The 25,062-nt window shown below is 47.2% G+C and overlaps 1 protein-coding gene across 3 annotated transcripts in view; it reads left to right on the top strand.

Annotated features, from left to right (window-relative positions):
- Window positions 1-25,062, top strand: part of LOC119445832 (protein-tyrosine sulfotransferase 1) — a 484,648-nt gene that overhangs the window by 186,589 nt on the left and 272,997 nt on the right. For all 3 annotated transcript variants that reach the window (XM_049663669.1, XM_049663666.1, XM_049663668.1), the window contains exon 3: window positions 6,170-6,216. The gene's annotated coding sequence lies outside the window, so the exon portion shown is untranslated. The remainder of the gene's footprint in view (window positions 1-6,169; window positions 6,217-25,062) is intronic.

Here is a 25,062-nt window from a genome sequence, read left to right as displayed (position 1 = left end):
AATAGGCACAGAGGCACATTTCGCTGATGCTGCTGTGAATTTGTCTTAGCGACATTGCGTGTATTCTGGTCACTGACTGGAGCACGGGTCCAGGGGCCTTGTACGGTACTAGCTGAAAACGGTTGTTATTATTGTAACCTGCTGCGCATTTACCCTTGCCTTGACCCATTACTATGGTAAACGTACCCTCTCTCCTTCTCCAAATCGGCCAATTTAAACACTTGGTGGTGTAAATTATTCCGTGATTTTTTTTTTTAGTATAAATGGAAATACGGAAAACCAGATGCTACGTATCATGCTGTGTGTCAAACATATGCTGGGTCTCATACAAAATAAAGCGCAAGCATGTATATTGGGTTTAGAACGGACTATCACGACGCATGCAGAAGGGCATATGCAGTAATCAGTACTATAACAAATATTAAAGATACAGCACTTGAAACATCGTTACAGCAAAGACGGATCAACTCTAACACATGTCATTTCGAATTAACGAATTTCTGGACACCTTCTTCGACATTTTTCTGTGGAAATTGATGATTCTGTCGACAATTTTTGAAGGGGATTTGCGAAAAAAAAAGCTGAATTACCGGGAAGCCTGCAGCGTAGGTACGCGTGTGTTGTGTCTGCAGGCGTGGCCGACAGAATAGAAAATAGTGACGCTTGTAAGAAAGAAAAGAAAGAAACTCCGCAGAGTTTATGAAGAAGACAAGTAAAATGCGTGAAACAGCAGCTGATGCGACGGCGGGGCTCCAGAAAGCGCAAGTAAAAAGAAAAAAGGCGGAATTCTTTCTTTCTTTCTTTTCTTGTGCACATGGGGAGAATACCTTCCTTTCAATCGCGTATCCCAGGAGCTGCTGTTTGTTTTCGTTCCGTTGTCAGCGGCACCCGCCGGTTCATGAGTGTGGGCGTCTTGTTCCACACACCAAAATTGGCTACCCTTCGTTTGTTTCGTTAGCTCCCCCCCCCCCCCCCCCCCCCCCCCTTCTCCGCCCCTCCCTTCGTTCTGCTCAACAAATTGCACGTGAACACGTTTAACGCACGATAGTATAAGCAAAACAAACAGGGTAGTGTAAATTAAAAGAAAAAAAAGAAAGGAGGAAAGAAAGAAAGGAATAAGTCTTTCTATGTTTAGATGGCGCACGAAGATGCTTGGAGGGGACGCGCGCAGTCCAACGTTTTTGCGGAGCTGTCTCCCATGTTTGGCGCGGAATGGTACGTCACACGTATTCCCAGAGAAGTGAGGCGTTTTGTATTGTCAGTATTTCTGGCACCAAAGGCCGCCTACGTCTGTATACGGAGCTCCGTTTTCTATTGGGTATTACCGGTAACGTTCGGCGCTCGCGCGAACTTTACTCGTCAGGAGAAATTTCGGAGTAGGATCTTAAATTTCCGGCAAAAACTCGTTGGCGAGAATATATATATGCAAAAAAGTGCCCGCGGAAATGCAGCTAGCAGTTGCAAAAAGGGCTAAACGCGCATCCGCTGTCACAATCACGGCCGCTTCCACAAAATGTAGATCAAGCGTGCTCCACCGCTACCGTGGTAGAAGTATAGACGTAAAGCCTCAGGGGCCGGCTGGCGTTTCCGCAGCTAGACTGATTTGTGAACGTAGGTGTCCACTACACTGCACAGAGCTCGCTCTGAACTGAATCAGGTCAGTGCTGGAAACAAAAGATTTATACTGCCGCTTGTAAGGCCTCGCGCCCTTGTTGCAGTTGCTCTTTTGTTTTCAACAGTAAGTCTCGCACGAATACACCATAAAACAGAAACAGAAGTATACGCACGAAGCTGTATGCGGATGTCGGTTCTCGCGCGGTTTCCCCTACGGAAATTTATTTGTGACGAGACACTGGGTTGTTCGTTTTTAACCTTTACGCGATATTTGCCATGCTGCGTTTTTTACCGAGGCAAGCGTTGTAGCGAAGTATAAAAGTGACAGTGAAAATAACTCCGTTGTTGACATGCTCTCCCAGCTCAAATGTGCGAAAACTGAAATAGTGGCCGTGCGCCACTGGACGTCGCCGCTATAATATTATAATCTTCACGGTGATAGTTATCAGGAGTACAGTGGCAGGTGCCCGAGCCGCCGGCCTGCGATGATGAAACCAGCTTACTTATAAGATAACTTTTGTGAATTGAGGACCAGACTTTCCGTGAGCCGATGGTCGCCAAGCCATTGCCTCGAGTCCCGACGGCGCGCTTTGCAGTTCAGTCTCCTGTTCGATCTTTATTATGGTTAGAACAGTTGTGCCGACACAAATCTCAAGTTGTGGGAGCAGTGGGATCCTTCCCAGCGCTGTCAAGTCATTTGCTGGATGCGGCGCGTCAGGTCTCTCGAAAAGCTGTAGCGTACACAAGCAGAGTGTGCGTGTCCGTGCGTGCGAAGAGGCCTGTCTTGCTGATCAGGTGATCGGGAAAAGAAACGCGAAGAACGGGTTTGTTTCACGTATCCACAAGATGTCGCCTGCGAAGGTCGTCTGTGGGAAGCGCGGACTTCTGTGGCTCACCGAAGTTCGTATATCTTAACCACACCTAAAGGAAGGGAATGTAGGGGCGCGAAACTTGAAGTGGTTAATGGGGCGCATGACGCGGAAGCGCGCTAAAGAGAAGTCCACGAAAAAGGCGTATTCTGCTGGGCAAGGGAATAATAAAAGAGAAGAATGGAAAGATTAAAAGGGATGCAGCTGCGAGGGCGTGCGCACGCTTGCCTGCAGTGATGCCCAGCATTTTCCAGGCGGGCGCGGTGTGGACTGCCCGGCACGCTGGGAGATTTAATGAGCGCGCATTCCACGCAGCGGGGCTAGGAATGCGCTGGAGCGGGGTAGCGCCGCGCGCTCTGCGAGGCAGCAAAATTGGGAGAGAGGGGATGCCGCAGGTAGGGGATAAACGGGAAATGAACAGGAGGAGGGCATACGGTGACGCTGGGGTAGAAGGTGTGTGAGGAGTGTCATGAGCAAACTGGCAAAAAGAAGAAGAAGAAGAAGAAGGAAGAAGAAGAAAAACACGCTCGTTATCCAAATAAAGTGGAATGTGGAGCGGTGACAGCTCAAAGGAAATGACTGGTCAGCAGCCGCGACTATATACTCATTCCTGCTCTTATGTATTCGTGTTTTCTCTGAAACTGCGGCACGCACACATCCGTGTATGATCGGCATACCGTGTGATCACGATCTTCGTCCTCTTTCTTTTTCCTCGCTGTTTATTTTTCAATTAGTTCCTTCGAAATTCCCTCTCAGTACGTGCAATGAGTGTTCATATTTAACAGTTTGAGAAGATTTAAGATAAAAGACGTGCGCTGTGAATGTCGCGTATCGTGACATCTGTTTGCGGGCTGCAATTCTCAAATTTCTGATGAATAATTTAGTCAAGAACACAAGACTTGGTATGAGCAAGATTAGCGATTAATTAGTGTAGCAATATAACCTACAAATATCTAAAATTATATTCGAAAATATCTGCAAAGATTCCACAGCTATATATACCTTGGTTCTCCACAAGAAAAGTAGAAAATTACCTATCAGGAAAGGGGTCAGCGAAGGAGGCACAATCTCTCCAATGCTATTCACTGTATGCTTAGAAGAAGTATTCAAGCTCTTAGACTGGGAAGGCTTAGGAGTGAGGATCGACGGCGAATATCTCAGCAACCTTCGCTTTGCAGATGACATTGCCCTATTCAGCAACAATGGGGACGAATTACAGCAAATGATTGTGGACCTTAACCGAGAAAGTGCAAGGGTGGGGTTGAAGATTAATATGCAGAAGACGAAGATAATGTTCAACAGCCTGGCAAGGGAACAAGAATTCAGGTTCGCCAGTCAGCCTCTAGAGTCTGTAAAGGAGCACGTTTATCTAGGTCAATTACTCACAGGGGACCCTGATCATGACAATGATATTTACAGAAGAATAAAATTTGGTTGGAGTGCATACGGCAGGCATTGCCAAATCATGACTGGGAGCTTACTACTGTCGTTGAAAAGTGTACAATCATTGCATTCTACCGGTGCTAACATATGGGGCAGAAACTTGGAGGTTAACAGAGAAGCTCGAGAACAAGTTAAGGACCGCACAAAGATCGATGGAACGAAAAATGTTAAGCCTAACGTTAAGAGGCAGGAAGAGAGCGGCGTGAATCAGAGAGCAAACGTGGATAGCAGATATTCTGGTTGACATTAAGAGGGGAAAATGAAGCTGGGTAGGCCATGTAATGCTTAGGGTTGATAAGCGGTGGACCATTAGAGTTACAGAATGGATACCAAAGGAAAGGAAGCGCAGTCGAGGATGGCAGAAAATTAGGTGGGGCGATGAAGTTAGGAAATTTGCTGGCGCAAGTTGGAATCAGCCAGCGCAAGAAAGGGATTATATAGGAGATCGCTGGGAGCGGGTGTCGTCCTGCAGTGGACATAAAAACAGGCCGATGATGATGATGATGATGATGATGATGATAACCTGCATATACGGCATGGATCAGCATATATAATCCATATACCTAAATATTTGCGGAACCTCACAGCATCGGCGACGCCGACGGCAAGAATTCGCTTGGAGCGTCCGTATTATAATTGCAGTCGCAATAAAGAGAAAGGAAACGAACACCCGAAACACGCATGTTCCGTTACGATCAGTGCTGCTTACTGGCTTTGTCTAGTATTAGCAATGCAATTCATGATCAAGGACCAACTAGCATTACAGGCAACCGTTTGTCCTCCCCCTCCTCCTTGTCCGCATCATGTGCTTTGACCACGCCGCCTGATTTTCCAGGAAAACGCCTTGAAGTTGCGTGCCTATGCGCTTGTAACACGGATCCTCACTCAACGTGCCCGTTATGAATACGTATGAGCCCAGGGGCCGTAGTTTATTTATTTATTTATTTATTTATTTATTTATTTATTTATTTATTTATTTATTTATTTATTTATTTATTTAGTATTTATTTATTTATTGAAGCGTACCTACAGCGCCCTTATGGACGTTATTATAGGGGGCATTCGCACCATTATTATTCGCAGACCTTTCCGTTCGTAATAGCCATTTACGATCGGCAGGCCGCCTTTGCTAATACCATATGTTCAACATCACGATAGGCTTTAGCATCTGCTCTTACGAACAGTTATATAACCTAAAATCTTCCCTTATCAATAGGCCCAGTTTTGTAAAATAGAAAAAAAGAAAACTGTCAGCCCTTCCACTGCGGTGAAGATGGTAGACCAGCGAAGCTGTACTATATGGAGGGAATTATGTATTTCCAATGATGACTATAAAGATGTGATGGTGCAGTTGGTTATTTGAACTATTAAAGAATGATAAATATATATGATCCGGTGGTTTTCGTTTATTTAGTGACCACGGCGACCATGGCCTTATGGTTGCGTGAGCAAGCACGCCATCAGTAGCGCGCGAAGGTTCATGCAGTCTATCGCTTTAACGGAAACTGAGCGGCGAAAGCACAGCGCATACAAAGGTAGGAGCCGTGTTGCAGATCGCTTTCAAGACGCGGTGCGCGCGATCTCTCGGCGCCTCGCAAAGTATACTAGTTGCTCGCAGAGCAGAAGCCGCAACCCCTCCCTCCCGCGATGCCTCGTGTGGGAGATTGAGTCGCCAGTTCTCCTTGCGCCCGGTTGCAAGATACGCTTTGGTGCCGCAGCTAAACGTCGCCTCCCCTCCCTCCCGTCCCCCCCCCACGGCCTTTCACGCGACGGAAGAAGTGGCGTTTGCTCTCCGCCGTGCGTTCGCTCCCCGTGAAAGCGCGCGTCCCTCGCGCGCTTTCACTCGCACATACAGAATACGGCCAATGAGAGTTTTTTTCTACATCCGGACGCGAGCATCGAAGACTGAGCCCTTAACAGCTTCGCTGTAAAAAGAAAAAAAAGAAACGCGATTTCTGCTGCGGCCATTTTGTCACACGTGTATGCGGATCCGGCGCCGCCATTTTCGTGGCAAGTTGGCGCAGCGGTACGTGGCCGCTGACTTCGCACTTTCCTTCAATTAGGGTTCTTGCGGCGCGGTGACAAAGTGGATTTTCGTGTATGCACGGTGCGTTTGCGATACCATATTTTTTTTTCACTGTTCTGTGCATTGGTATATACGTCTTGTCGAGTTTGTTACACCCTTGTCGTCTAAAATTCTTTCCTAACATATCGTTTTCTCTGTATTTCCTTTTTCGTTGCAGTGCACGTCGGTCCGCCGAGTCACCCCTGCCTCCGAGTCTGGGACGAGGTAAGTGCCTTCCGAGTAGTGTTTGTCTTTTGTCTGCGTGACAGTTTGCGACACTCCCGGGGACACTCTCTGACGCCTTTTTCATCTGTTGGAGACACAAGTTCCATTTCGTGGCGTTGCTCAACTCACCAAGGCGCGCGCGAGAACCGTTGAAAGCCCAGCTCTCATGCATTTGACGGTTTCCGACGTAGAGAACGAAAAAATAAATAAAAAATAAATAAAGAGCGGGATCTAGTTGGAGGCGCCGGCCACTTGTTACGTTGGTCGCAAGGCGAAAGTAAAATGCGCAGCTCTAATGGCCAAGGCGGCGACACCGTGGAAACAGCCATTTCTCCAGCGTGCCTGTCGCCATGGCGCGTTCGTCGTATTATATGCAGCGTAATGGCAAGCGCGGTGCAGTATAATTCCGAAAGAAATGCACTCCCGGTCGTGACTCACGTAGCTTGATATAACAGGCTGTGCCAATATGAAGACGAGCACCAGGCGCGTATTCGAAGCCCTTAATTATTCTCGATGTCGCGCTGAAATTAGAAAAAAAAATAATAATCGACGAGTGAGGTTCTTCTTCGAGAGAACTGTGCTGCCGGCAGTATAACCGAAAGTGATATTATATGGCAGAAAAACATTTAAGTGAGCACAGTTGAGATGTCGCCTTTGTTATTGTTCTAGTACGCGGAACACGGATGTAATGGTACTTTTTTCTTTTGTGGATCATCGTGGATCTGGCGTGCCTGTGTGTGGATCTTAAGTATTACAAGGAGCAACCCGCTTCGGTGTCCGCACGCTTAAATGTGCGCGACCGAGAAGGCCACCTCAGGGCCGCTTGCCGTGGCGTGTGGCAGAGTGGACGCAACACATGGCGGGGCCGGCGCGCGTGGCGTTCGCGCACCAGCCGAGAACACGCGCGCTCGTGCGTGGCGGCGCCATCAGTAATTTAAGGAGGGCGCTTTTAATTATCGCCACCGCCGGTGCCACTCGGGCGGTCGGACGAAAGACGACGAGGACGGGCCGTATATATATATATATATATATATATATATATATATATATATATATATATATATATATATATATATATATATATACCGTATAGAGCGCCTAATTACACCGTGGTTCCTGCGCGACCGAGCCCGGACGTATTATATATTGCAACGCTCGCGTTCGCTCTTCCACAGTGATACAACCATGCGTCTCCGCGACGTTGTTTTTCTCGGTAGATGTGTATGGGGAGTAGTGAGGCAGATAAACGTCGCTTGAGTGGCGGCGAGACGAACTTTCGCGCGTTGGTGGCCTTATATACGAGGGCGGCAGATCTTTATTTTCGTTCATATATAAATACGGCCTTACGCAGCCCCCTCTTATAATTGCTGATGCCCTCCGAGTCATACTGGGAGGGCGGTGTATGGTCTCAGGCTGCGCTGTTCTAATGGAAGTCAGCGAAGGCTGTGCCGTTGACGCCGCTGTTTGTCGTTGCCGTCGACGTCGGCGCTGCTTGCGTTGTCGGCCGTGTTGTCTCCTTCGCTTACTCTCCGAACCTTTCCCACCGTGGATGCTAGCCGTTCTTCCTGCGTAAGGAAGAGACCCCCCCTATATAATATATATATATATATATAGATATATATATAGACATGAAAGAGAGCGTTTAACCCATTGCGCCACAAACGCATTTGCAGAGAGCTACACAGACGCGCCTTATATATCTAACACTCCTCCGTGTACCCGCGCTCTTGCTCGGGGCGGTGCCGCCGCCTACGAGCAGAAAAGAGAAGTACTGCATTATGACACTAACGCGCACCGACAGTGAACGCTTCGGTGGTCTCAGCACTACGACGCCTCGATGCCAGCATTCGAAGGGACGCTGGCATCAAGAAGCACTACCAACGCCACCTAGGTGGCGTTCACCGTACTCAGCACAGCGGAGCGTGGCCTCCGCAATTAGCTCTGAAAATGTTTCTGAAGTTGATCGCGGAGGCTGCAATTACGACGCGCTGTACGCGCTGATTTGACTCGGTGACGATTCAGTTACGTGCTTTGTCTTGCGCGTTGTATTAGTGTGTCAGTTACGTGCTTCGTCTTTCGCGTTGTGCTAGCGTGTGCAGCGTAGTGCAGCTTCCATATGCACGACGGTTGCTCATGGTCATCGACGTTGGTAGTCGTGATGGAGGAGACGTGCCACCAGGCGTCAGCGTGGGTGAGGTCGCGGGTTACTTAGATCGACGTGCTCGCTAAAGAAGCCCAACTGGTTAAAATTAATTCATACAACAAAAAGACGCAACACACCAAGGAAAAAAAGACAGGCGAAAGGAAAGACGCTCTTTCCTTTCGCCTGTCTTTTTTCCTTGGTGTGTTGCGTCTTTTTGTTGTATGAATCATGTAACAACTAGCCCAACAACAAGTTTTATGGTTAAAATTAATTCGGAGTTCTTCACTGAGTCTGTAGTTATTCCACTACGCAACTTCGGGACGTAAACTGCATGACTTAATTCTAAATTGCCATCCCCCTGAGAGAAGAAAGAATCTGCAAAGTAGCGTTCTGGTTAGTTCCTGCTCACCTCCTGGTTAGAACAGATGGTAGAGCGAGTGCCCCGGTAAATCATTCCTCACGCGTTCTTCTCGAGATCAGGATGAATTTTTTTTTTGAGCAACCCGTGTGGGCCTTCGTAGACACGAAACTTGCTACATCGTCCGCATTTTGGCAGAACTGATTTGCCATACGGGGTGGTATGGAACAGTTTCGAGACTGGCTCTTCTAAGAAAAAAAAAACTCTTTTATGGGCATTCGAACACCGTCACCTTCGAAATATTATCCTGGCGCAGCAATACAGCGCTCCCAGTGTTCCAGCCTCTTTGCGAACTGCGAGCATGTCCTGGAAGACTTCTTTCCGGAACACGTCGAGCACCGTCTGTGATTCGAGACAGATTGCTGTCGTTTAAGCAATCGCGTTTAAATGGAAACATTTGTGATGTCGCTCGCCTTTGCCTGATGTGGAAACCCACTTACCTTTCCGTCCCAGTGTGGCTTTCTGCTACGAAACTCGTGTGCTGGAACTTAGTAATGCTCCCACAGTTCTTGACATACGCAGCCATGTGGCTACCGTAGCCATTCTTCGCGTGAGTTGTGGAATAATATCAGTTGGTAGTTGGCACCCGTCCGTTTCAATATGTGTTTCCACGTTTTTTCGCGGCATAACACATACCATTATGCACATAACACATGCCATCAGACATTCCAGTATGTCTGACCAACTGGCTAGAGCGAAAGCTCTGCTACGTTTTGAATCTCGTTGTCAGCTCGATTGTCATTCCGTCTTTTCCTTCTCGAGTCTCTCTTTCCTTTCTTTCTCTCTGTTTCTTTCACCATCATTTTCATAAGGAACTCCTATATTACGCTTGCCTCATGCGATCAATGGGCCCATAACCACATTTTGCAGCAGTTAATAAGGCTGTCACTTTCATGCGCCCATTTTCAGCCTCCTTGTAGGCCTACGGCCCAGGCTTATAGCACACGCTATAGAGCACGTCCGAACGCCTCTTTTTTTTTTCTTCTTCTTCTTCTTTATTTCCTTACGTCCTGTCCAACTTGGCTGTCATGTTGACTCCTAGTAACTGTCGCCGTGATATCTACTAAGACAACTCGACTCTTTATGCCTACTTATACGTATATACCGCAACCGATCCTCGCCAACGCACTGCCTTTGTGGGCGTGGTGATGCCTCTTGCGTTTTCTGTACGTTAATAACGTCCTATAATAATGTTTAACTAATCCATTATACAATTCGAGACTTTTCGGGAGCGGGAGCAGTGATAGAACGGTCGACATATCACTAGAACTTTTAGGCGCCATGGAAATTGCGTAGGAAGCTATGGGTGTGCTAAGAGATGGACGATAATAACGGACGCCATGGTACGCCCGAAAGCTTTCTTCTTTTTTTCTCTCTCTCTTTTCTATTTTCTTGCGGTCCTCTCCAACTTGGCTGTCATGTCGACGCCTAATAAGTGTCTCCGTGAAATCTAATTAGACAGCTCGCCTCGTTATGGCAGTCTCATACCGCAACCGATCCCTTTCAGGCCGACGGCTCTTACTTTTATTAAGTCTGTCAACATCGCTCCTCTTCCCTCGTGACGTCAATCCGTTTATTAGTGGGGTATTGGGTGTATATGTACTTCGCGTTCTGCCCCGTGCGACGGATTCCGTAATTGAGTTAATTTACTCCTACAAATCCGCACTGAGTGTCCTCCGCGCTCCGCCAACGCATCTTTCGCAACGTTCGCCGATGTCATCGCGAACCTTTCAACGGGATTGTGTACGGGAAGGTATTGTGCTTCTCGTACCGCTAGTCTTACTCGAGATATAGCGGGGTACATTGATTACGTCTGTTGCCTACGCCGATGTGCACAGCCGGATGTGCGTGGCATGAAAGAGAGAGAGAGAGAGAGAGAGAGAGAGAGAGAGAGAGAAATGTAATACTGCGCTAACTTCGTAACGTCCGCGGAAATGGATAAGAGTGCTTGATTCGTATAATCAGCAGTGCTCGAACAAGAGATGCCTCCGGCTCGAGCCAACGTCTCGACAAGGGGACTTGTGGAAATCGAGGTGTCTGTTTACAAGATGACTTGTGACAACTCCTCTAATGTTGGCTTCGGTCATGAGATGCTTCTTGTTCGACCGCTGTTGAATCCAAACGAACACATTCCCAAATCTACACAGATGCAGCAAAATATACACACAAACATATCGCGCCATCTGCCCCTGGTGCGGCGACACACGCCCTACACTCTTTCGCATTTCGTGGGGGTACGGGGGCAAACCCCAACACCTAAAGACGCCTAGCACGTCATTCGAGTGGTGGGAGATACAGCTGACCGGCGATACCCTGGCGGGACAAGAAACTCGTCCAGCAAGTACGTCGACCAGCCATGGCCAGTGGTAGTCCTGGAATAAGGACACCACCCACTCGTCCTCAAGATCAACGACCTCGATGGTCAAAATAAATGTTTTCTCTCTCTGTTATACTTCAACTCTTTCTGTGAACCTAGCCTGTCGTGTTTGACTCGCTTCGTATATGAATTTATAGAGTTGCGGTTTCGGACTTTTTATTATCGGTACTCGGGTAACGTTGTGCAGCGTGCTTTGCGCGATTGTTTCGTAATGCATAAACTTCGAGATTTTATTGCCGAAACTCCACACTATTTTTTGCCATCGTGCATACCGTAGGAGAATGACCTCAAGATAAAGGCTGTTGAAAATGTTCTCAGTAAATGGCAGGGAAAAAACGACCTTTATTGCGAAATTCTCTCATTGGGGCCGCAGACAGGAAGATTGCATCTTCGCGATAAACTAAGACAGTTCAGTGTTTTATTTAGGCCAGTTTACATTATACGACTGGCACGTTACGAATGCATATGTCATATCATATCGCAATATTCGAAACGCACTTCACGGTTTGTGTCTTTAGTATGTGACGATGCGGCGATTTAGGGTGCGAAATGTAAGTTGTTCCTATCTTGGGAACAACATCGGCATTTATGTCGAATATGCGGTTCAAAATAATCAGGAGTTGCGAAGTTAATGTTCTTGTGACATTTTTTTCTTGTGATACACGTGGCAAATTTCGGAAGACGGTGATGCTTGCTGTCCGGTTACAAAATGCTCCTGCATTTCGATTACCAAACTCTCCTGCATCGTATGGCGGTCCAATCACCTGATCTGCGCAAAGAACGTCGCGCTGGACTTTTTTGATGCACGTATGAAGTCGGGGCTACAAAGCAGAGAAAGCGACCAAACAAACAAAATATGAAGAAGCAAAAAAAAAAAAAAAGAAAGAGAAAGAAACGAAGAAAAGAAGAAAGGGAACGCGCCTTCAGGCAATCATCGTGTTCCGATGCTTTTCATCACAAGTCGAAATCTGATGACAAGAGTATGATCAAACTACTTCCAAGTAATACCACAAACGTCTGCGCGGTAGAGAAATTAAAATTGCTTCCGATGTAATTTCTAAAAAAAAAAAAATGAATGCAGTGTAATGCACAAGGGATTCTCACGAGTTGGATTCGATTTCTCGACATTGAGAAGCTGCGTGCGTGCAGTTAGACCGCATAAAGCAAACGTCAGGTTCACGCGCCGTCTTATCTTGTCAGCTATGTGTAGCGTACTATATAGCACATCATACTTCAAAATCCACTGTCAAGTCTCGGATCAAGTATAGCAGCTTTTTTTTTTGTACGCCTTAGTTCTTTTATTTGTTGTCTCTCTCTTTTCTTTTCCCTTTTTTTATGTTCTATTCCCGCGATTGCGATGAATTCTCTGACGTTCGGTAAAATGATTCGAACGGACGGATGCGCTACTGCGCCTTTCAAGAAAGTGTTATATTTTTGGAAGAAGCAGACTTCCAGAAAGCTAACGTCGTCAATTCCACAAAACCTTGTTCGGTAAGTAGTATTTTCGTAGCTTCGCTAGACTGCATGCTTTGGCGTATAGCAATGCAGGGTTATGGTTACGGTTAGCTTGTCGCTGGGTTAGCGGGTATATAGGTGTGGATTATTAAATTTTGGAGAGGGAAGGAAAGAGTTGCACGCGCATGGAGTCTCACTGTTTGCTTTTACGTTTACTTGTCTGACGCTCGTGCTGCATTAAAAAAAAAAAAAAAAAAAAAACTCAAATTTGTGCCCAGAATTGAATACGTAACCAGCGTTTCTTACTTCTTTTTCTCTCAATAAAAATAAAATGCAGTTATTTGTGCTCATGCTCGTAATAGCTTTGGCGCATCACCGGGCTGTTGCGCCACCTCCTAGCATCACTTGATTAGATTTTTTAACTATAAATAACATCATAACACGTCAGGCTAGCAATTTACTTTAAAATAAGCAACCGGTTAGACGGGTGTTGAAGCGTATGGTTTTCGATTTGGTCTTTCTCGGTGTTTGTTTAGCGTGCGAAGCGTAGGTTGTTCCCATCTTGGGAACAACATCGGCATTTATGTCGAATATGCGGTTCAAAATAATCAGGAGTTGCGAAGTTAATGTTCTTGTGACATTTTTTTCTTGTGATACACGTGGCAAATTTCGGAAGACGGTGATGCTTGCTGTCCGGTTACGAAATGCTCCTGCATTTCGATTACCAAACTCTCCTGCATCGTATGGCGCTCCAATCACCTGATCTGCGCAAAGAACGTCGCGCTGAACTTTTTTGGTGCACGTATGAAGTCGAGGCTTCAAAGCAGAGAAAGCGACCAAACAAACAAAATATGAAGAAGAAAAAGAAGAAAAGAAGAAAGGAGACGCGCCTTCAGGCAATCATCGTGTTCCGATGCTTTCATCATCTAGTCGGATCCATCTCTTCGTTTTACCAGACGTATACTGCCTCCGGCGTTATACGCGCCTTGCGCACTGCATCTCACTCGCATGTCAAATAGCGTTTTCGTCGCAGATTTATATATTTTTTTGTGCTCTTATAGCTGCGCCTCGGTTATTCGTCCGCGGTGGTCCCACGCGGATCATTCCTTTTCGTCCAGAGAAGAGAGAGCGGTGTTCCTTGCGCAGTAGTCTCCGCTTCTTTGGCCTTAGTTTCGTAATTCCCAGTTTCCTTTTTCGTCCCTCGCCGAGGGAAACCAGCAGCGCCGCACTGTGGGCACCTTTCTTCGCCGAGTGACGTCACTGCTGCACCCCCCCCCTTGTTGCTTCCTTTTGCTAATCTTTGATCCCGTACCTCGATGCGTTCCTTCGCGGTTGCCGCCGCTGCCGTTTTGCTCTTCGCTGGGTCGTCGTGTATACACCGCCGCCATCCTGGCCGTACAGATATTTCCATTTCTTTATTCACTGCGTGTACGTCTCTTCCGCTCGTTTCGCTTGTTTGCTTTGGTACGGATCTCTTTAACCTTCTTTCGTACGCCCTCTGCCTATTTGTTGCGGTTTTCTTTTTACCCCGTTGAATTCCATTCCTTTCTCCGACGAACCTTTGTTTCTCGTGTTCTCTTATTGTTTTGCTTCTTGAGCAAAGAGGGTTCAGAGCACTGCAGGCTTCTCTACATCTCACAGCGTCGGGAACCGTCACCGTCTGGTTCGGGCTGTTCGTTTCGGCTGCGTGCGCGTTGGCATTGATTGAAACTGTTGGGCATGAAATGTAGGAACGAAGTCCTTCTCGCTCCCGCTTTTTTTTTTAATTCATTTTGTTTTCCGCTCCGCCTTGCTTCTTTTCCTGCTGTTTTTTTTTTCTTTTTTTTTTCAGGCAGGCAGGCAGGCAGGTTGTGTGCACGTGCCCGCTAACATGGGCGAAAATGAAAAACACCTTTCTTTCTAGTTATTTTTGTTTTAATTTTTTTTCCACAAGTTGTGACTGCAACCTGTTCGACTTTGGTATTGCGTTTGGGGGCTCGTGCTTTCTCCGAGAACAACGCCTGCGGGCTTATTGATAGCTCGCCTGGTCAGCGGTGCCTGTGGCTGGAAGAGAAGGAGTGAGTGAGTAACAACTTTATTAATGACGTCGGCGCGTTGCAACGGGCGTTGCATCTGATTGCGTTGCACGTCGTCAAGGGGACGTCTTCTTCGGCTTTCGTGAAATCGGCGAATGGACCATTTTCCCGCTACTTGTAGATTACTTCGAGCGTTTGCCCTAAACAATGTAGCTTACGGTTTCGTTTGAAATCATGCAAGAACGCGGCTGACGTCTGCTGAAACACAAGTCGCGCGTGTTCGCTTGAGAGTGTCGTTGAAGTCGGTCGCTGTCGAAATTCAAGGAGCTTCAAGTTCATCAGTAACGTGGAAAGTTGGGCGAGTCGGTTATTGATCATCATACCGTGTTGGTGAAGCAGCGCACCTAGCAGGACAAGGCGGAGAGTCAAAAGAATACACGACGCTCGCAGCTTCAAGTCCGGGACGTACCCCATGAGCCGCAGCCGCCCGGCGCCCGCTCTTGACCAGATGGAGTTAGTCCCTGGAGTCGACGTTGGACAGCAAAGCAATCGTAATGTCTGTCGTTTCTAGTCCTCGTTTCAAGTGGTGCGCAAATAACATTTATCATGAATTTTTACCAACTAGCCCAAAGCAGTAACCTTCTAAGTCTCACTGGGTCCATGGTCGTACAGAATATCAACGAAGCGAGCCATCAAGACACTCTTGGAATTTTTGATTAACGCAGGCCTATATTGAAGACTGTGAACGGCCCTTATAGACACGAACGTGCATAGTCGCATAATCTCACCCTGCAGTGCCTATCCTCATCATCACTCCTCTTCTCCCACACACACACACACACACACACACACACACACACACACACACACACACACACATATATATATATATATATATATATATATATATATATATATATATATATATATATATATAGGAAAATCAGAAGCACAACTTCGCGGTTATCTTAGGTTTATTATTTTGCCAACAGTTTCGGTCGGTGGACCGACCTTTTTCAAGGTCGGTCCTTGAAAAAGGTCGGTCCACCGACCGAAACTGTTGGGAAAATAATAAACCGAAGATAACCGCGAAGTTGTGCTTCTGATTTTCCTAAATACGCTTGGCCCATTGAAAAATCCAGTTACTACTATATATATATATATATATTATATATATATATATATATATATATAGATAGATAGATAGATAGATAGATAGATAGATAGATAGATAGATAGATTGAAAGAAAGAAACGGAGGAAGTTGATATTAATGGTGGAGCCATCCCTTCGCCCCCTTTTTCCTCTTTCGAACCCGCAGTGACATCGTTGCTTGAGGCGAGAGATTCTGGAGCTCTTTTCGTGGCTTTCATCGACAATCTTTTTTTTCTGCTGCAATAGGCTTGAGAAGTAGGCCGCTAGTTAAAGTTCTCGTAAAGTGCCTCGAGTTTCTTCATCAAGTGAACGACAATGAAGCGTGATCATCATAGCGAACGTCTAACCATGGACACGATTCCCGTTTCCCAGTGCAACAACTAAAGAAAACATTTTTCGCTCAATCGCTCTTTGCGCGGCCCTTAGTTTCTTCTCGGGTTTCTAAATTAAGCCTACAAGAAGTGAAATTTGGGTGAGGTGGCAAGAATTCAAGGGGGGTTGGGAGCGCGCTTGCGCAATGATCTACTTTGCTTTTGATTTGTGTCGACGGATAAGTAGGCGTGTTTTTCCGAGAATAAACATTAGTTTGAAGTATACATCGCGCTCGTCTTGTCTGCTCTTCCTTATTCTTGTGTCCTCCGTTATTTTGCGCTTTAAGTCAAGCATGACTTCTAAACTAACCTCCAAGTTCCTGCTCCATAGGTCAGTAGCTGTGAAATGCAATGATTGCACATTCTTCTTTTTCAAAGATAGCGATAAGCTGCCGGTCATCATTTGGTAATATGCCTGCGTATGCGCTCAAATTAAGTCATTTTTATTCTTCTGGAATTTTCCTTCGCATGATCAGGATTCACTCTGAGTAATTGACCTAGATAAAGGTACTCTCGCACACGTTGTAGAGGCTGACTGCGTATCACGACGTCTTCCTTTAACATTCTTTTAGAAGTTCTTTTGGCAGGCGTGAGCCTATTTACGCCCGGCCCTTCCTCACTGACGTTCACTACTCTCGATACGATTAAGATATATGTATATATCTATAGCCGACGGCTGGTCATGCGTCCTGCTTTCAAGCCTAGGCCGCCCTAGTATATATATACGAGCGTATATGCGGGTAGTAACAAAACGAAGGGCGTTCGTAGACGAAGTCAAAGCGACACTAAAGGGACACTAGAAGTCAAGCTAAAGTGATAGGCTAATGTCCGAGAGCGTCTTTTTTTTTTTTTTTCGGGTAACGACGAGGCACTTTTATTTCACGGCTCAGTAGAAGCTCGCTCGCAAACCGCAGTTCTGGCCGAAAAGTAATCTTGTGCAGACGAAATAAAGCGCACAAGAAGAGTCGCATCGGTACACTCGTGAAGTCGAAACCGCGTTTCTGTAACTTTTTTTTTTTGTTCTTTCTGGTTTTTGTTCGTGAGTTGCTGGCCGGGGGGACTTCACGCTCCATTAGTGTCGGGCTTCTCTCCTCTTTCCAAATGAGCCCGTTTCGCCGAAGTGTGTCGGGTGAACTGTGCGCGTATATACGATCATGTAGAGTTTGATTCCCGATGATTTTCCCGAGTATATATGCGTCCTCAGGGGGAATGACGCTAACTCACGGTCTTCACCTAACGCTTTCTTTATCGTCTTTTCTCGTTTTTACTTTTGCCGCCGGATTTTCACGCCTTCGAATTCAGATTGATATATGTATATGCTAAAGCACTGCAAGGACCTTGTTTCTGCGCCGCCTTCTTGAGTGGATCTACAATGAGTGGAGCTCTGTTTTGTGATCTCGAATAAGCGGACTCGGCGTTATTCGGGGCATTATGTTTAGAAATTTGTTTTTGCAACTGTTATTCCTTTTGTGTGACGATAACATTTTACGTTCTCCCACTTTCATTTGCCTTTATCTTTATGAAGAGTATCAGGCTTATCGTAAAAAAAAATTGTGGTTACTCGTAGTTATTCATATAAACAAAAAAAAACACTTTGAAAACCCTAATTGAGAGCGTTTACGTGCCAGAACGACTATTTGAATATGAGGCACACCGTAGTGAGGGACTCGGGATTGATTTTGTCCGCCTGGGGTTCCGAAACGCGCACCCGAAATTCAAGTACACGAGAGCTGTCTTTTCGTGCTCATGTAAACGTTGCCGCCGCGAACGGGATTGAACCCGAGACCTCGATCGAGCTCAGCAATGTAATTCTATATAACTTGTAGCGTGTAAGCTACCGCGGCGGGTATAAAAGTACTCAATTTCCCCATTGAATTTATTGGATTTATTGTTGATTGGTTTCATATGGCGGTAGTGAATAGCTTGAGTAGATGACCTGCAGTTCCTTTTCTTTCCTTTTATTCTTTTTAACGTGGGTGTAAAAGGCTACGAGTGGCAAAGAGGAAAACAAAACTCAACGCAGCGAAGAGGAGGAGGGAAATAAAGAGAAGAGTTGCGAAACTGTTGAGGCCGATTGCGAGAATTAATAATCGCAGCTATAGAGTAATTGATAAACGGTGAGTGAGTTGTCTGAGATGTACATCTTGCGTTGGAAAGGACACAAGAAGGGCGAGCCGACTTGCTGCTGTTGGTCGTAAGAGCTTAAAACCTTGGTCTTTGTTGTTCCCCAGTCTTTTGTCATCTGCTCCTATTCTATGTTGCTCCTACTTATTGTATTGCTGTGTGTTGGGCATGTTGGTACTCTAACTTGGATCGACATTTTAGCACAAGCGGACGGTCAGTGATGGTTCTTGTTATAGTTGGCGAGGAAAGAAGTCTGGCAAACTGGGGGGTGGGGGGGGGGGGGGTTACAGGGTTATTAGGGTTACATAATGGATACCAAGAGAAGGGAAGCGCAGTCGAGGACGGCAGAAAGTAGGTGGGGTGATGAAGTTAGGAAATTTGCATGCGCAAGTTGGAGTCAGCTAGCGCAAGACAGGGGTAATTGGAGATCGCGTGGAGAGGCCTTCGTCCTGCAGGGGACATAAACATAGGCTGATGATGGTGATGGTGGTGATGGTGAGATGATGATGATGATGATGATGTAATGCGAACGCATTTTCATGATCAGCCCACCCATGCTTTTGATTGCTGGGCCTCCAGGACCGGTCTAAACCACACTAAAACGCTTGTTAGAAGAAGATATCGAAGGGGCTTTGTGTCAGGATTGCCCCATCAACAAGTCGCCACGTTTGATTACACAGTCGGAATCGGCTCACTTTTGAATGCGCCATGTGGAATGCAAAAACACTCGTGTACCTAGATCTAGGTGTACTCTAAAAAGCCCCAGGTGGTGGAAATTAATCGGGAGCCCCTCCTCGTCACGGCATCTCTTGCAGTCCGTGTGTCGCTTTGGGACGTTGAAAACCATGTGATTTGATTGTTTTGTTTTGTTTTTAGCAGTGTTCCCTCTCTCACCATCCCTATTGTCCTCCATCTTTATTTAGTTCACGTACTTCACACACCACCTGTCAAATACTTTTCACACCCTCGTATGCAAGCAACGCAGTGTAAAAGCAACAGTGCAGCTCACTGGAGCCACCTGGGAGACAAGATTGATGTACATCCCCGGCAAGGCGTGGGCGCGCGCGAGCGTGTTCCCAGCTATGGCGGGTCTGGTTTCTTTCCTTTAGACCCGTGTCAGAACGCCTGGAACCAGTCTCGAACGCTGTCTCATGGGACAGTCACAACAAGAAGAAGCGGGGCACGAACGAGAACAATGCAAACAACCACAACAAAAAGAAGAAGAACGCGGACAGGTCGAGACCGCTCTTGGTGTAGACGGTGGCGTGTGCAGTCCCTCTGCGCGACGGGTTGGCGAGCGTACTGCTGGACCCGACCACGGGTCGCCCTGAAAGACGACGGCGTTTGCACCGACGCACACAAAAGCGGCCGCGAGAACGGGCGCGCCGTGTAAATAAACCCTGGATCCGCGCGCCGAGGTTCTGCCCCGTATTCTCCGGAGACGCACGCGCGATGGAGCCTTCCTTCAGAGGCGGAAATAACCGAGAGGTCGGTCGCCTTTGGCCGGTGAAAGTTTTGGTTAGACTCTGGGATGGAGTGAGTTAGAGAACTAAAGCCCAGCCTGGGTGCCATGCTGCGCTGCCCTCGCACATATATAGTGTTGGTCCCCACGGGAAATAGGAGCTAGACGACCATATAGAGTACGTTGCTCCGGTTTATGACCCGTTACTGCGCGCTTTATTAACGGTTTCGTCGATTGGCACCATACGCGGGAGTGCCGAGGCCAGACACGTTGCAGGGCAACCGCGTTGACACGAAAGCAAAGCTGCTTGACTACTGAGAAGTGGACGCGGCTGTGGAGTGTTTTACTGCATACGCTGGGCTTTAAGGCTGTCTCGAGTGCTGTGTTTGAGGCGCGACTGCTTCATGTCACTGGCGCTTTGGGTATACACTGGCGCGATTTTCCTCCCCTTGTGCAAGAGTGGGACAGTCGCGACCCATTGCTGTAAGGTGGCCTGCCAGTAGGGAGCTTTAGAAATAGCGTCCCCGAGCTGATTTGCATATTGAAGAACCCAAACACCGCTAGCAGTGTTTTATCGTGCCCCCTAAATTTGGGTTTCCTAAATTTGGGTACCATAAAGTTGGGTCCCCCAAAGTTGGGTCCTCTAATTCTAAATGTCCACTTTGACTTCAACGCGTCGTTCTTTGCCTGAAGGATGCCCTTAAATAGATGTGTCAGTGGTCCCCTGCTACAGTAATATTGAGTGTTCGAAAGGCCCATGTGCGATCGAATCCTGGCGACGGAGGCCGCATTTCGATGGGGGCGAAATGCGAAAACGCCCGTGTACTTAGATTTAGGTGCCCGTTAAAGAACCTCAGGTAGTCAAAATTTCCGGAGTCCCCCACTACGGCGTGCCTCATAATCATATCGTGGTTTTGGCACGTAAAACCCCATAATTTAACTTAGGTGCGATTTTTGATTTCTACTTCCATTGTGACACAAATTGCGACGTCAAGGTTGTGACGTCAAAAAGTGTACAGGACTACATCCGCGGAATGCATGGTCAAAGTACCGCATATTGCCTGCTAACTGTTTGGTGTGTCATTCTTCATCCAAATGGGAAGACTGAAATATCTTGAAGCAATAATAAGGCGGTACTAGAGACGTATCGGCGAGAGCATAAATCACGTTTGACTATAGAACGACACGTTGTGCGATCCTAAAGGAAGGGTTGTGTGTAATAATGGGCATACATGACATGGTGACATGACATGACTTAGGTGTTACTATATAAAATGTAGTAACATATTCTCCCTTCAATAATTTTTAATAATTCTTCGATATCGCTTATATCTTCAAACTGATTTGGAAACCTTACATTGCCTTGTTTACGGGCTTCTTTTGACCATTTTTGTGCTTTGTAACCACTGCTCTGCCAAGTGCATAGGACCGGTCAAGCCTCAAGAAGGCTTTTTACCTGTCATCCTCAACATTGCATTTGCCTTGTAATGTCGGAATAAATACTTTGACTTTGACGCGGGGTTTCGTATAAGGCAGCTCATGTAACCAGGAAGATCATCTTGCGCTTGGTATAGTTCCATTTACGAATTGCTGAGGCATTCTGGGATGCGCCGAGACCGCCCGGGATGCACTCGCGCACTTTCCCAACTTTTGCTCAAGGTCCTTTCGTGCCCGAATGTGCAACGCTCTTCATAACTATACACTCGGCGCGGGCTGTCATGGCGGACGGGTTCAGTTATTTAGAGTGGGGCTTGCCTCGCATTAAACGGATAGAGGGCTGGAGCAAGAGTGCTCTATCTCTCCTTCTTTCTTTTTATCGCTGTACGGCAGGCACGCGCGATCCACGAGGCAGCGTTAACGGCTTCTGCCGACGACTTCGCCGTTCTCCCTTACCGCTTCCCTCGACCTCGCGAGGACGGCACAACGGAAGCGCGCGGCTCTCTTTTATGCGACGGGGAGGGACAGGAACTCCTGCAGGAGAGCCGTACAGGAGGGGCACTATAACTCGGAGGAGTTGTGGCCTGGTCGCTAAGTAAGCGACGCTCCCCCGCGGCTTTTACGCCTCCCCTGGCGGCGGCTCGTTATAGTCAGTTATACGCTCGAGACCGTCGTTCAGCCGAGGGAGGGTAGGTGGACGAGGTTGCGCGCCATATAATCGGGAGCCGTGACGTGGCCGTGTGCGCGGTATTACAGCAAACTTAGCGTCGCCTTCATTGCAAGGAAGTCCGGAGGATGGCCTCAAAGGCCTGGCTGTCGCACCCCCGAGAGGGCGGCTCGTCGAGTTTCGTGCTATAGCCGTAAGGCGACTGGCAGAAGCTCGTTGCAGGAACTTGTGGCTCGAGCCGAGGGCCCCTTCTGAGGGACTTGCACGTATTGACGTTGGACCTGTTGCCTTCTCAGAACGATTGCTAGCCATCGTGGACGATCGGTTTCCGCCCCCTTCGAAGTAAGCCAGCGCCCGTATATTCACCAAAACGTCTTAAGCTAGAATTGTTCGTAAGAGCAAATGGCAGCCAATCTGTACCTGGAGATATTCTTAGCGTATACGCGGCTGGGCAACGGGAAGGGCCATTTACGAGTAAAAAGCTTTGTGAATTCGGCCCCCGAAGCGGTAACCGCTGGCAAAGAAAAAAAAAAAAGAGTTTAAGCTCTCAGCGGAGACCTGACGCACCTGGCACCAGGTATGTCAATGGTTTAATCATGCTGTCGAAAAAAAAAATAGCTTGATTCATTTGATATAGTTACGCCGTCAGCGACGGCAAGAACAACGCCAGTGAAGGGTGCTTCAAGTGCTGTGAAGAGACGTCCGCAATATAGGATGCAGCATGAACATAACTGCCGCAAGAATAATGTGCATTTGCACATGTGTCACGGTAACCAAGAGCTGTTGTTATCTTTACAAACTTGTGGTGACGATTTCGACATGCCGCTATAACCGTGACATTTAAGCGAACAAGCAGGCTTTCACCATTGAAACACAGCACTCGGTTATGAAAACTGATTGGAAAGATGTATTCCGCCATTGGGCTTTTATTCGCCCTGAGGAAAATGCTCCGGCTTATCCCCCAGCCTGTTGGCAACAGGCGGCGCCTCATTGCTGCCTTCAGCGTATTTTACATTCTGCTTTACAACTGACATCTTTGGTTTTTCTTTTTGTCGTTGTTGTTGTTGTGGAAACGTATAACGAACAATGTCCATGTGTCCAGAAGCTGAATCACTTTCACATTATCAGCCCTAAGAAAAAAAAAAAAACGACATTGCTTTATCGAGATATGCTTAGAGATGCGAGTGTCCCCGACATAATGAGTAGAAACTGTGATTTTATTCAGCCCTTCCTGCAACATTTAGCTTCGAAAAGGCTCGGCGTGGTTACATTGATCCCCGACGACGAGTTCTCAATTAACTGACGTGCATTACAATGCTTGGCTTGGTGGCGCAGGAGATAGCGATTGGTATTCGCCACTTTATAGAAGGGCAACATTATTATGAAACAGTGCCAAAGACGAGCACAGAGAGAACAACAATAAGGCAGTACGCTGACTCTCAACTGAAGTGATCGGAAAAACCGCATACATAAGATCTTTCGCATACCACACCACACGAACTCGTCTCAGCAGGAAAAGAAACGAGTGTGTAGTACATGCATTCTATGACGAACACTTACATTTGCGAAGCATACGAGATCGCCTCGATCTGTAGGCTCCGGGAAAATAGCCCCTTTACTGAAAAAAAAAAAAAAAACCATATGCCCGCCCATAGCTCACATGTGCAATAATCCGATATGAGAACACGTTTTTACTCTTAATCATATGCTGGTTATTGGATATAGGAGTTACGGGGCATACGGGGCTTTTCTGCAGTCACCTTTGACATTTTAACCACAACAATGGAATAAGGGATGTCCGCAGAGGCATTTCTGCCAACAGTAATAAGAGGGGAAGAATCATGGGAAGGTGCATGCGCATGGTCGAACATGGGCTGCAAGAAGAGTATGCAGCGCACTTAGTGTTAGCGCGTATACAAGTGTATAGCGTCGTCGGTCAGATCAACACAAACGAAGCCACGTTTATCGCGTATGGTTCGCACCCGCGTCTTGAGCTTGGAAGAAGCGGCCGACCGTTTCACTCCGCGACCAAGCTCTGCGGGAGCGGCCATGTGCTGTTACAGCGCCGTACGCACTGACGCGTGACCAACAAGGCGGGGGCGTGCACCGCCGAGCAAAGGCTTGCAAGGCAGTGGGGCAGGCGCGCGAGGACCGTCGATTGGCGGCACTTTCAATCAGAGGGCGCGTATTTCGATCGATAGAGGGTTGAGGTATATAGGAGGGGTGGCGATGAAGGGTGATGCTGGTTCCGAGCATAAGCTCGCTCACCGGAACGGCCAGTCTACATGTAGCGTTCCTCCGTTCTGCCTCCACTCCACACTTATCATTAGCAAATTATTTTGATCTCTGATGGAAACCCCATACAGCGTTCGTACGCAGTTGCGTTCGTTCGCGCGATATGTTTGCGCATGCCGTCGATTGAAGCTTGCGCAATCTTGCGAGTGCTTTCTATCCCAAGCGAGTGGTGCGTTTAAGCTTTCCGAGTCCTTTTAATTTAGCAAGCGGTTTCGCGCGATTTTGCCGTATTTTGGTGGTATCTATAGCGTGTGGGTTGTGTAGGTGCAAGTTGGTACTCTATTAAACCGTGCCATCATCTCATAGCTCCGCGATAGGTTTTGTTCTACTTTTTTTTAGTATGTACGGGGTTTCCCTCTCGGTTCATCGGCGTACCCGCTTTTCTGACTCGTCGTTATTTACTAGTAATGTAAATATGTCGATGCCTTTGATAGTACCCCTGCAAGAATGAGGCTGGACCTTCTTACAACACTGAAAAAAAAAAAAAAAAAGCGGCTGTAGTGACTCAAATGTATATGAGAAGGCGTTTGTGGGAAGATGGTTGTAGGGCTCGGTTGAAGTTCTCGTTAACCTGTATTCTTATTTCAACAGTGTTTGGTGTTATTTCTTTTCCGTTGATTTAACCATTTTTTGTCATCACCTCTCGCAGAACGTAACCAAACGCCACGAGGAGGACAACGTATCTCGTTGCCAGAAAACACTTGCGAGTAGCGTTTCGTGTACGGGATAGCCGGCGTTTCTGAACCGATGTATCAAACTGCAACCTATAGACTCGTGTGCGCGAGCACCGCACTTCTCGTCCGATTTTCAGGCTTCTCCGAGTTTTCAGACATTCAGACGTTTCTCACAGCATGGTACTCTTGTTCTGCGGGACCGTGGTTCGAATCCACCATCGGGCATGTCTGTTTTTCTTTATTGAAGGGGCCAG

The sequence above is a fragment of the Dermacentor silvarum genome, chromosome 3, assembly GCF_013339745.2.
Source record: "Dermacentor silvarum isolate Dsil-2018 chromosome 3, BIME_Dsil_1.4, whole genome shotgun sequence".
In the NCBI taxonomy this organism is placed as follows: domain Eukaryota; kingdom Metazoa; phylum Arthropoda; class Arachnida; order Ixodida; family Ixodidae; genus Dermacentor; species Dermacentor silvarum.
Note: the sequence above shows the minus strand (reverse complement) of the source record. Positions and strands in the feature narration are given on the sequence as shown.